We start from the raw sequence: 12,070 nt of genomic DNA, 5'->3' as shown, positions 1-12,070 counted from the left end.
GTAAGGGTTACGGGTTTAGGTTAGGATTAGGGGTTAGGTTTAGGGTTACAATAAGGATAATGGGTTAGTGGTAAGGGTTACGGTTTAGGTTAGGATTAGGGGTTAGGTTTAGGGTTACAATAAGGATAATGGGTTAGTGGTAAGGGTTACGGGTTTAGGTTAGGATTAGGGTTACAATAAGGATAATGGGTTAGTGGTAAGGGTTACGGGTTTAGGTTAGGATTAGGGTTACAATAAGGATAATGGGTTAGTGGTAAGGGTTACGGGTTTAGGTTAGGGTTAGGGTTACAATATTGATAATGGGTTAGGGGTAAGGGTTACGGTTTAGGTTAGGATTAGGGGTTAGGTTAAGGGTTACAATAAGGATAATGGGTTAGTGGTAAGGGTTACGGGTTTAGGTTAGGATTAGGGGTTAGGTTTAGGGTTACAATAAGGATAATGGGTTAGTGGTAAGGGTTACGGGTTTAGGTTAGGATTAGGGGTTAGGTTTAGGGTTACAATAAGGATAATGGGTTAGTGGTAAGGGTTACGGTTTAGGTTAGGATTAGGGGTTAGGTTTAGGGTTACAATAAGGATAATGGGTTAGTGGTAAGGGTTACGGGTTTAGGTTAGGATTAGGGGTTAGGTTTAGGGTTACAATAAGGATAATGGGTTAGTGGTAAGGGTTACGGTTTAGGTTAGGATTAGGGGTTAGGTTTAGGGTTACAATAAGGATAATGGGTTAGTGGTAAGGGTTACGGGTTTAGGTTTAGGGTTACAATAAGGATAATGGGTTAGTGGTAAGGGTTACGGGTTTAGGTTAGGATTAGGGGTTAGGTTTAGGGTTACAATAAGGATAATGGGTTAGTGGTAAGGGTTACGGGTTTAGGTTAGGATTAGGGGTTAGGTTTAGGGTTACAATATTGATAATGGGTTAGGGGTAAGGGTTACGGTTTAGGTTAGGATTAGGGGTTAGGGTTACAATAAGGATAATGGGTTAGTGGTAAGGGTTACGGGTTTAGGTTAGGATTAGGGGTTAGGTTTAGGGTTACAATAAGGATAATGGGTTAGTGGTAAGGGTTACGGGTTTAGGTTAGGGTTAGGGTTACAATAAGGATAATGGGTTAGTGGTAAAGGTTACGGTTTAGGTTAGGATTAGGGGTTAGGTTTAGGGTTACAATAAGGATAATGGGTTAGTGGTAAGGGTTACGGGTTTAGGTTAGGATTAGGGGTTAGGGTTAGGGTTACAATAAGGATAATGGTTTAGTGGTAAGGGTTACGGGTTTAGGTTAGGATTAGGGGTTAGGTTTAGGGTTACAATAAGGATAATGGGTTAGTGGTAAGGGTTACGGGTTTAGGTTAGGATTAGGGGTTAGGTTTAGGGTTACAATAAGGATAATGGGTTAGTGGTAAGGGTTACGGGTTTAGGTTAGGGTTAGGGTTAGGGTTACAATAAGGATAATGGTTTAGTGGTAAGGGTTACGGGTTTAGGTTAGGATTAGGGGTTAGGTTTAGGGTTACAATAAGGATAATGGGTTAGTGGTAAGGATAATGGGTTAGTGGTAAGGGTTACGGGTTTAGGTTAGGATTAGGGGTTAGGGTTAGGGTTACAATAAGGATAATGGGTTAGTGGTAAGGGTTACGGGTTTAGGTTAGGATTAGGGGTTAGGTTTAGGGTTACAATAAGGATAATGGGTTAGTGGTAAGGGTTTCGGTTTTAGGTTAGGATTAGGGGTTAGGTTTAGGGTTACAATAAGGATAATGGGTTAGTGGTAAGGGTTACGGGTTTAGGTTAGGATTAGGGTTACAATAAGGATAATGGGTTAGTGGTAAGGGTTACGGGTTTAGGTTAGTGGTTAGGGTTACAATAAGGATAATGGGTTAGTGGTAAGGGTTACGGGTTTAGGTTAGGATTAGGGGTTAGGTTTAGGGTTACAATAAGGATAATGGGTTAGTGGTAAGGGTTACGGTTTAGGTTAGGATTAGGGGTTAGGTTTAGGGTTACAATAAGGATAATGGGTTAGTGGTAAGGGTTACGGGTTTAGGTTAGGATTAGGGGTTAGGTTTAGGGTTACAATAAGGATAATGGGTTAGTGGTAAGGGTTACGGGTTTAGGTTAGGATTAGGGGTTAGGTTTAGGGTTACAATATTGATAATGGGTTAGGGGTAAGGGTTACGGTTTAGGTTAGGATTAGGGGTTAGGGTTACAATAAGGATAATGGGTTAGTGGTAAGGGTTACGGGTTTAGGTTAGGATTAGGGGTTAGGTTTAGGGTTACAATAAGGATAATGGGTTAGTGGTAAGGGTTACGGGTTTAGGTTAGGGTTAGGGTTACAATAAGGATAATGGGTTAGTGGTAAAGGTTACGGTTTAGGTTAGGATTAGGGGTTAGGTTTAGGGTTACAATAAGGATAATGGGTTAGTGGTAAGGGTTACGGGTTTAGGTTAGGATTAGGGGTTAGGGTTAGGGTTACAATAAGGATAATGGTTTAGTGGTAAGGGTTACAGGTTTAGGTTAGGATTAGGGGTTAGGTTTAGGGTTACAATAAGGATAATGGGTTAGTGGTAAGGGTTACGGGTTTAGGTTAGGATTAGGGGTTAGGTTTAGGGTTACAATAAGGATAATGGGTTAGTGGTAAGGGTTACGGGTTTAGGTTAGGATTAGGGGTTAGGGTTAGGGTTACAATAAGGATAATGGGTTAGTGGTAAGGGTTACGGGTTTAGGTTAGGATTAGGGGTTAGGTTTAGGGTTACAATAAGGATAATGGGTTAGTGGTAAGGGTTTCGGTTTTAGGTTAGGATTAGGGGTTAGGTTTAGGGTTACAATAAGGATAATGGGTTAGTGGTAAGGGTTACGGGTTTAGGTTAGGATTAGGGTTACAATAAGGATAATGGGTTAGTGGTAAGGGTTACGGGTTTAGGTTAGTGGTTAGGGTTACAATAAGGATAATGGGTTAGTGGTAAGGGTTACGGGTTTAGGTTAGGATTAGGGGTTAGGTTTAGGGTTACAATAAGGATAATGGGTTAGTGGTAAGGGTTACGGTTTTAGGTTAGGATTAGGGGTTAGGTTTAGGGTTACAATAAGGATAATGGGTTAGTGGTAAGGGTTACGGGTTTAGGTTAGGATTAGGGTTACAATAAGGGTAATGGGTTAGTGGTAAGGGTTACGGGTTTAGGTTAGGATTAGGGGTTAGGTTTAGGGTTACAATAAGGATAATGGGTTAGTGGTAAGGGTTACGGGTTTAGGTTAGGATTAGGGGTTAGGGAAAATGATTTTTTAGCGACTCCTTGAGCCGGGCCCAGCACCTGCAGGCTGACTTCAGTCGTCAGTTGAACGGTGTTTCCTCCGACACATTGGTTCAGCTGGCATCCGTGTTAAGCGAGCGGGGGTTAAGAAGCACGGCTTGGCGGGTCATGTTTCAGAGGACGCATAACTCGACCTTCGCCTCTCCCGCTTGACCTCAGCTTCTGCTCTCTGCGAGGGCTGAGATGCCCATCCATTGACTTTTCTTCCTGCTGTATATGTCGGGGGATGCTGTTCATGAGGACAGATTGTTCCGTCTCACGATTCCCGAGCATGAAACAGCACAGGGGATGTACAGTGTGCTGCGTGGCTATATTGACAATGAACAGATTCCATGGGATTGAATGGTGAGTTTTCCCACAGATGGGGCTCCATCTATGGCGGGCAGACCTCTGCACTCTAGTTATGAATGTGTCTCCCTCTATCATATGGACACATTGTATGATACACCGAGAGCAACTGGCAGGAAAAGAGCTGAGCACAGAACTGTTGAGAGATACTGCAGCAGGTAACTTCGATTGTAAACTAGGTCAAACCACATCCTCTGCACGCCTGTCCACTAAACTATGTGGAGATATGCGGTCAGAGCATGATGTTGTTCTTGGTGGTTATCGAGGGGGAGTGTTGGAAACATTTTTAGCATTGAGAGTGGATCTGTTGCATTGAGAGTGGATCTGTTGTCATTCAATCAATGACTTGGTTGACTTTCTGTGTAAAAAAAAGAAAATGTCTCTGCCTGTGTAACAGGCATATTTGGAGAACTAAACGAGCTGAAGGCAAGCATACTCTGAATCCAGTGGTTCAGTCACTGTAGAAAGTTTTTGTATTTCCCTAGGAGGGTCTTTGAAAAGATTCCCTCTGCTGTGCATGTTTCTAACAGAAAACTGTGTCAGTCAGTGTCTCACACGAGGGATGACTGCTCACCTCCAACACTTGGAAGAGCACTTTGGGACCTACTTCTGTTTGACTGTGATCCTGGCTCAGTTGACATGCCGGTGAGTGAAATCCAACAGCTGACCGAGGTGTCATGTGACCGAATGCTGCAGACAACTCATTCATGGGTCACCAGTGAGGAGTTTTGGTTCCTGACTCCAAGGGAATACCCTGTGGTCTCCCTCAGAGCATTACAACTAGTTGTACCCTTCACCAGCTCATATCTGTATGAAGCTGGATTCAGTGCTAAGACAGAGTATCGATCCAGGTTGGATGTGACACACCCATCTCATTAGTGCTGGTGAGATAAGATACATTATTTCAGACTCATTTGCAATTGATTGTCATAGCCCCACATTAAAAGTTTGGTGAGTTGAGAAGACAATCAGACAGACTGTTAGAATGTTTTGAAATTGACTCCCATAGCCCCCCCCCCCAAAAAAAAGTGAACATTGGCTGTTAATTACAGAATTTTCAGACATCAAAATAGGGTCGTAGGTCAAGAAAGTTTGGCAACCACTGCTCTAGAGGAAATTCCACTAGTCCTGGTCCCAGTGACTCTCTCTCACACACACAGCTACTGTATGTGGGTCCCCTTTATGATGGAAGAGGAGAGCAGGGGCCCCGTTTTAGCTGTTGGATTAAAGCTTGTGTTCCTGATCATCTGTGGCAGGCAGACAGTCACTAGCTAGCTGCTCGTAGCTAATCCTTGTGATTGAGGCCAGGTCTCAATGGAGCTGTCCTGTTTCTTACCTCTATCTCTCTTTCCTCCTCTCTCACCCCCTCATCTCCTCCTCATACCCTCCTCTCTTTCCCCCTCTCTCACCCCCTCATCTCCTCCTCATACCCTCCTCTCTTCCTCCTCCTCCTCATCCCTGGCTGACAATAACCATAAGTACAGTCTTTGGTGGCTTGAAGAGTTTCTATCTGATTCTCAACTGTGCATTGTGTCGTGCAAACAGTGTGACATTTTAAATGGTAGTCTCTCTCTCTCTGCCAGGGGCCAATAGAACCAGCTGGAACTGGCCCTCTGCCTCTTCGTGTGTGTGTGTGTGTGTGTGTGTGTGTGTGTGTGTGTGTGTGTCAGTCCGTTTCCACCATGTGGTCAGCTCCCGACTGCTAATCAAGCCTGCGACGGAGAGAAATAGCTAGAAGGGATGTAGGTAGAGAGAGCCAGAGGGGCTGTAGGGAGGGGGAGCTGGTGGGGGGGACAGCTGGAGGGGAGAGGGGGAGCTAGAGGGGCTGTAGGGAGGGGGAGCTGGTGGGGGGGACAGCTGGAGGGGAGAGGGGGAGCTAGAGGGGCTGTAGGGAGGGGGAGCTAGAGGGGCTGTAGGGAGGGGGAGCTGGTGGGGGGGACAGCTGGAGGGGAGAGGGGGAGCTAGAGGGGCTGTAGGGAGGGAGAGCTGGTGGGGGGGACAGCTGGAGGGGAGAGGGGGAGCTAGAGGGGCTGTAGGGAGGGGGAGCTAGAGGGGCTGTAGGGAGGGGGAGCTGGTGGGGGGGACAGCTGGAGGGGAGAGGGGGAGCTAGAGGGGCTGTAGGGAGGGGGAGCTGGTGGGGGGGACAGCTGGAGGGGAGAGGGGGAGCTAGAGGGGCTGTAGGGAGGGGGAGCTGGTGGGGGGGACAGCTGGAGGGGAGAGGGGGAGCTAGAGGGGCTGTAGGGAGGGAGAGCTGGTGGGGGGGACAGCTGGAGGGGAGAGGGGGAGCTAGAGGGGCTGTAGGGAGGGGGAGCTGGTGGGGGGGACAGCTGGAGGGGAGAGGGGGAGCCAGAGGGGCTGTAGGGAGGGGGAGCTGGTGGGGGGACAGCTGGAGGGGAGAGGGGGAGCTAGAGGGGCTGTAGGGAGGGGGAGCTGGAGGGGAGAGGGGGAGCTAGAGGGGCTGTAGGGAGGGGGAGCTGGTGGGGGGGACAGCTGGAGGGGAGAGGGGGAGCTAGAGGGGCTGTAGGGAGGGGGAGCTGGAGGGGGGGACAGCTGGAGGGGAGAGGGGGAGCTAGAGGGGCTGTAGGGAGGGGGAGCTGGTGGGGGGGACAGCTGGAGGGGAGAGGGGGAGCTAGAGGGGCTGTAGGGAGGGGGAGCTGGAGGGGGGGACAGCTGGAGGGGAGAGGGGGAGCTAGAGGGGCTGTAGGGAGGGGGAGCTGGTGGGGGGGACAGCTGGAGGGGAGAGGGGGAGCTAGAGGGGCTGTAGGGAGGGGGAGCTGGAGGGGGGGACAGCTGGAGGTTAGAGGGGGAGCTAGAGGGGCTGTAGGGAGGGGGAGCTGGAGGGGGGGACAGCTGGAGGGGAGAGGGGGAGCTAGAGGGGCTGGAGGGAGGGGGAGCTGGTGGGGGGGACAGCTGGAGGGGAGAGGGGGAGCTAGAGGGGCTGTAGGGAGGGGGAGCTGGAGGGGGGGACAGCTGGAGGGGAGAGGGGGAGCTAGAGGGGCTGTAGGGAGGGGGAGCTGGTGGGGGGACAGCTGGAGGGGAGAGGGGGGAGCTAGAGGGGCTGTAGGGAGGGGGAGCTGGTGGGGGGGACAGCTGGAGGGGAGAGGGGGAGCTAGAGGGGCTGTAGGGAGGGGGAGCTGGAGGGGGGGACAGCTGGAGGGGAGAGGGGGAGCTAGAGGGGCTGTAGGGAGGGGGAGCTGGTGGGGGGGACAGCTGGAGGGGAGAGGGGGAGCTAGAGGGGCTGTAGGGAGGGGGAGCTGGTGGGGGGGACAGCTGGAGGGGAGAGGGGGAGCTAGAGGGGCTGTAGGGAGGGGGAGCTGGTGGGGGGGACAGCTGGAAGGGAGAGGGGGAGCTAGAGGGGCTGTAGGGAGGGGGAGCTGGTGGGGGGGACAGCTGGAGGGGAGAGGGGGAGCTAGAGGGGCTGTAGGGAGGGGGAGCTGGTGGGGGGGACAGCTGGAGGGGAGAGGGGGAGCTAGAGGGGCTGTAGGGAGGGGGAGCTGGTGGGGGGGACAGCTGGAAGGGAGAGGGGGAGCTAGAGGGGCTGTAGGGAGGGGGAGCTGGTGGGGGGGACAGCTGGAGGGGAGAGGGGGAGCTAGACGGGAGGGAAGGAGAGGGGAAGCGAGGGGGGATGATGGAGCGAGAGGGGATGATGGAGCGAGAGGGGATGATGGAGGGAGAGGAGGATGGATGGATGGATGGATGGATGGAGAGCGAGAGGGGATGATGAGGAGGGAGAGCGAGAGGGGATGATGAGGAGGGAGAGCGAGAGGGGATGATGAGGAGGGAGAGCGAGAGAGGAGGATGGATGGATGGATGGATGGATGGATGGATGGATGGATGGAGAGCGAGAGGGGATGATGAGGAGGGAGAGCGAGAGGGGATTATGGAGGGAGAGGGGATGATGGAGCGAGAGGGGATGATGGAGGGAGAGTGAGAGAGGAGGATGGATGGATGGATGGATGGAGAGCGAGAGGGGATGATGAGGAGGGAGAGCGAGAGGGGATGATGAGGAGGGAGAGCGAGAGGGGATGATGAGGAGGGAGAGCGAGAGGGGATGATGAGGAGGGAGAGCGAGAGGGGATGATGAGGAGGGAGAGCGAGAGGGGATGATGAGGGAGAGCGAGAGGGGATGATGAGGAGGGAGAGCGAGAGGGGATGATGAGGAGGGAGAGCGGGAGGGAAAGCTAAAGAGGATGGGGAGGGAGAGCGGGAGGGAGAGCGAGCGAGCGAGAGGGGAGGGAGAGCGAGCGAGCGAGAGGGGAGGGAGAGCGAGCGAGCGAGAGGGGAGGGAGAGCGAGCGAGAGGGGAGAGCGAGCGAGCGAGAGGGGAGGGAGAGGGGGAGGGGAGGGGATGATGGAGAGAGCGAGAGGGGAGGGAGAGCGAGAGGGGAGGGGATGATGGAGAGAGCGAGAGGGGAGTGGATGATGGTGCAGGGGAGAGCGAGAGGAGGGAGAGCGAGAGGGGATGATGGGGAGGGAGCGAGGGAGGGAGAGGGAATGGGGGGAGAGAGCGAGAGGGGAGGGAGAGCGATGGGGGAGGGAGAGCAAGGGGGAGGGTAGGGAGCAAGAGGGGAGGGAGAGCGAGAGGGGAGGGGATGATGGAGAGAGCGAGAGGGGAGTGGATGATGGCGCAGGGGAGAGCGAGGGGAGGGAGAGCGGGAGGAGGGGAGGGAGAGCGAGAGGGGAGGAAGGGAGGAAGAGCGAGAGGGGAGGAGGGAGAGCGAGAGGGGCGGGGATGATGGAGCGAGAGGGGAGGGGATGATTGAGCGAGCGAGAGGGGAGGGAGAGCGGGAGGGAGAGCAAAAGGGGAGGGAGGGAGGGAGAGCGAGCGAGCGAGAGGAGATGGATGGAGGGAGAAAAAGAGAGGGGATGATGAGGGAGAGCGAGAGGGGATGGATAGAGCGAGGGAGCGATAGTGCTTTCCTTTGTCCTTGCTGAAGCAGAGGAGGAGAAGCAGACGGATCGGATGTAGACGGATGACAGAAACAGAGGGATTAACAAAGGATGAATGTGCACACTCCTCTTGTGACAAGCTTTTAACTGCGCTCAGTGGCATGACACTGTGTATCCCTCCATTTCTCTCTCTCCACTTTCCCTTTTCTCTCTCTGTCTCTCTGCTTCCTTCCCCTCTCTCCCTTTCTCACTTTTAGTGTGGTTCTCTCTCTCACTTTTAGTGTGGTGCTCTCTCACTTTGTTTAGTGTGGTGCTCTCTCACTTTGTTTAGTGTGGTGCTCTCTCTCCCCTCTCACTTTTAGTGTGGTGCTCGCTCTCACTTTGTTTAGTGTGGTGCTCTCTCTCCCCTCTCACTTTTAGTGTGGTGCTCTCTCTCTCACTTTTAGTGTGGTGCTCTCTCTCCCCTCTCTCACTTTTCGTGTGGTGCTCTCTCTCACTTTTAGCGTAGTCCTCTCTCTCTCCCTCTCACACTTTGTTTAGTGTGGTGCTCTCTCTCTCTCTCTCTCACTTTGCATAGTGTGGTGCTCTCTTTGTTTAGTGTGGTGCTCTCTCTCTCACACTTTGTTTAGTGTGGTGCTCTCTCTCACTTTGTTTTAGTGTGGTGCTCTCGCTCTCTCTTTGTTTAGTGTGGTGCTCTCGCTCTCTCTTTGTTTAGTGTGGTGCTCTCTCTCCCTCTCACACTTTGTTTAGTGTGGTGCTCTCTCTCACACACTTTGTTTAGTGTGGTGCTCTCTCCCTCACACTCACTTTGTTTAGTGTGGTGCTCTCTCCCTCACACTTTGTTTAGTGTGGTGCTCTCTCCCTCTCTCACTTTGTTTAATGTGGTTCTCTCTCTCTCTCACTTTGTTTAATGTGGTGCTCTCTCCCTCTCTCACTTTTTTTTGTGTGGTGCTCTCTCTCTCACTTTGTTTTAGTGTGGTGCTCTCTCTCACTTTGTTTTAGTGTGGTGCTCTCTCTCTCTTTCTTCAGTGTGGTGCTCTCTCTCTCTCTCTCTCTCTCTTTGTTTAGTGTGGTTCTCTCTCTCACTTTGTTTAGTGTGGTTCTCTCTCTCACTTTGTTTAGTGTGGTGCTCTCTCTCTCACTTTGTTTTAGTGTGGTGCTCTCTCTCTCACTTTGTTTAGTGTGGTGCTCTCTCTCTCACTTTGTTTTAGTGTGGTGCTCTTTCTCTCTCTCTTTATTTAGTGTGGTGCTCTCTCTCTTTGTTTAGTGTGGTTCTCTCTCTTTGTTTAGTGTGGTGCTCTCTCCCACTCACTCACTTTGTTTAGTGTGGTACTCTCTCTCTCTCACACACTTTGCTTTAGTGTAGTGTTCTCTCTCACACACTTTGTTTTAGTGTAGTGTTCTCTCTCTCACACTTTGTTTAGTGTGGTGCTCTCCCTCACACTGTTTAGTGTGGTGCTCTCTCCCTCACACTGTTTAGTGTGGTGCTCTCTCCCTCACACTGTTTAGTGTGGTGCTCTCTCCCTCACACTGTTTAGTGTGGTGCTCTCTCCCTCACACTGTTTAGTGTGGTGCTCTCTCCCTCACACTTTGTTTAGTGTGGTGCTCTCTCCCTCACACTTTGTTTAGTGTGGTGCTCACTCCCTCGCACTTTGTTTAGTGTGGTGCTCTCTCTCACACACTTTGTTTAGTGTGGTGCTCTCTCCCTCTCTCACTTTTTTAGTGTGGTGCTCTCTCCCTCACACTTTGTTTAGTGTGGTGCTCTCGCTCTCTCACTTTGTTTAGTGTGGTGCTCTCTCTCTCACACTTTGTTTAATGTGGTCCTCTCTCCCTCTCTCACTTTTTTTAGTGTGGTGCTCTCTCTCACTTTGTTCAGTGTGGTGCTCTCTCTCACTTTGTTTTAGTGTGGTGCTCTCTCTCTCTTTCTTCAGTGTGGTGCTCTCTCTCTCTTTGTTTAGTGTGGTGCTCTCTCTCTCTTTGTTTAGTGTGGTGCTCCCTCTCACTTTGTTTTAGTGTGGTGCTCTCTCTCACTTTGTTTTAGTGTGGTGCTCTCTCTCACTTTGTTTAGTGTGGTGCTCTCTCCCTCACACTTTGTTTAGTGTGGTGCTCTCTCTCACACACTTTGTTTAGTGTGGTGCTCTCTCCCTCTCTCACTTTTTTAGTGTGGTGCTCTCTCCCTCACACTTTGTTTAGTGTGGTGCTCTCTCTCACACACTTTGTTTAGTGTGGTGCTCTCTCCCTCTCTCACTTTTTTAGTGTGGTGCTCTCTCTCTCTCACTTTGTTCAGTGTGGTGCTCTCTCTCTCTTTAGTGTGGTGCTCTCTCTCTCTTTCTTTAGTGTGGTACTCTCTCTCTCTCTTTATTTAGTGTGGTGCTCTCTTTCACTTTGTTTAGTGTGGTGCTCTCTCTTTGTTTAGTGTGGTGCTCTTTCTTTCTTTAGTGTGGTGCTCTCTCTCACTTTGTTTAGTGTGGTGCTCTTTCTCTCACTTTGTTTAGTGTGGTGCTCTCTATCTTTCACTTTTAGTGTGGTGCTTTCTATCTTTCACTTTTAGTGTGGTGCTCTCTCTCTCACACTTTTAGTGTGGTGCTCTCTCTCTCACTTTGTTTTGTGTGGTGTTCTCTCTCCCACTCTCTCACACTTTTAGTGTGGTGCTCTCTCTCTCACTTTGTTTATTGTGGTGCTCTCTCTTTCTCTTTCACTTTTAGTGGTGCTCTCGTTCTCTTTGTTTAGTGTGGTGCTCTCTCTCATTTTTAGTGTGGTGCTCTCTCTCTCTCACTTTTAGTGTGGTGTGCTCTCTCTCTCTCACTTTGTTTAGTGTGGTGGGCTCTCTCTCTCACTTTGTTTAATGTGGTGCGCTCTCTCTCTCTCACTTTTAGTGTGGTGCTCTCTCTCTCTTTCTTCAGTGTGGTGCTCTCTCTCACTTTGTTTAGTGTGGTTCTCTCTCTCACTTTGTTTAGTGTGGTTCTCTCTCTCACTTTGTTTAGTGTGGTGCTCTCTCTCTCTCACTTTGTTTTAGTGTGGTGCTCTCTCTCTCACTTTGTTTTAGTGTGGTGCTCTCTCTCACTTTGTTTTAGTGTGGTGCTCTCTCTCTCACTTTGTTTTAGTGTGGTGCTCTCTCTCTCTCACTTTGTTTTAGTGTGGTGCTCTCTCTCACTTTGTTTTAGTGTGGTGCTCTCTCGCTCTCTCTCTTTAGTGTGGTGCTCTCTCTCTTTGTTTAGTGTGGTGCGCTCTCTCTCACTTTGTTTAGTGTGGTGCTCTCTCTCTCACAGACTTTGTTTAGTGTGGTGCTCTCTCTCTCACAGACTTTGTTTAGTGTGGTGCTCTCTCCCTCTCTCACTTTTTTTAGTGTGGTGCTCTCTCTCACTTTGTTTTAGTGTGGGGCTCTCTCTCACTTTGTTTTAGTGTGGGGCTCTCTCTTTCTTTAGTGTGGTGCTCTCTCTTTCTTTAGTGTGGTGCTCTCTCTCTCTCTTTGTTTAGTGTGGTGCTCTCTCTCTCTCTTTGTTTAGTGTGGTGCTCTCTCTCTCTTTCTTTAGTGTGGTGCTCTCTCT

General features: G+C 50.7%; 1 protein-coding gene across 1 annotated transcript in view; it reads left to right on the top strand.

Moving 5' to 3' along the window:
- Positions 1 to 12,070, top strand: part of LOC115184143 (protein diaphanous homolog 1-like) — a 154,043-nt gene that overhangs the window by 127,393 nt on the left and 14,580 nt on the right. The gene's annotated exons all lie outside the window — the stretch shown is intronic.

The sequence above is a fragment of the Salmo trutta genome, unplaced genomic scaffold, assembly GCF_901001165.1.
Source record: "Salmo trutta unplaced genomic scaffold, fSalTru1.1, whole genome shotgun sequence".
NCBI classification, from domain to species: Eukaryota; Metazoa; Chordata; class Actinopteri; order Salmoniformes; family Salmonidae; genus Salmo; species Salmo trutta.
The sequence above is the reverse complement of the archived record's forward strand: the minus strand, read 5'-3'. Positions and strand labels throughout refer to the sequence as shown.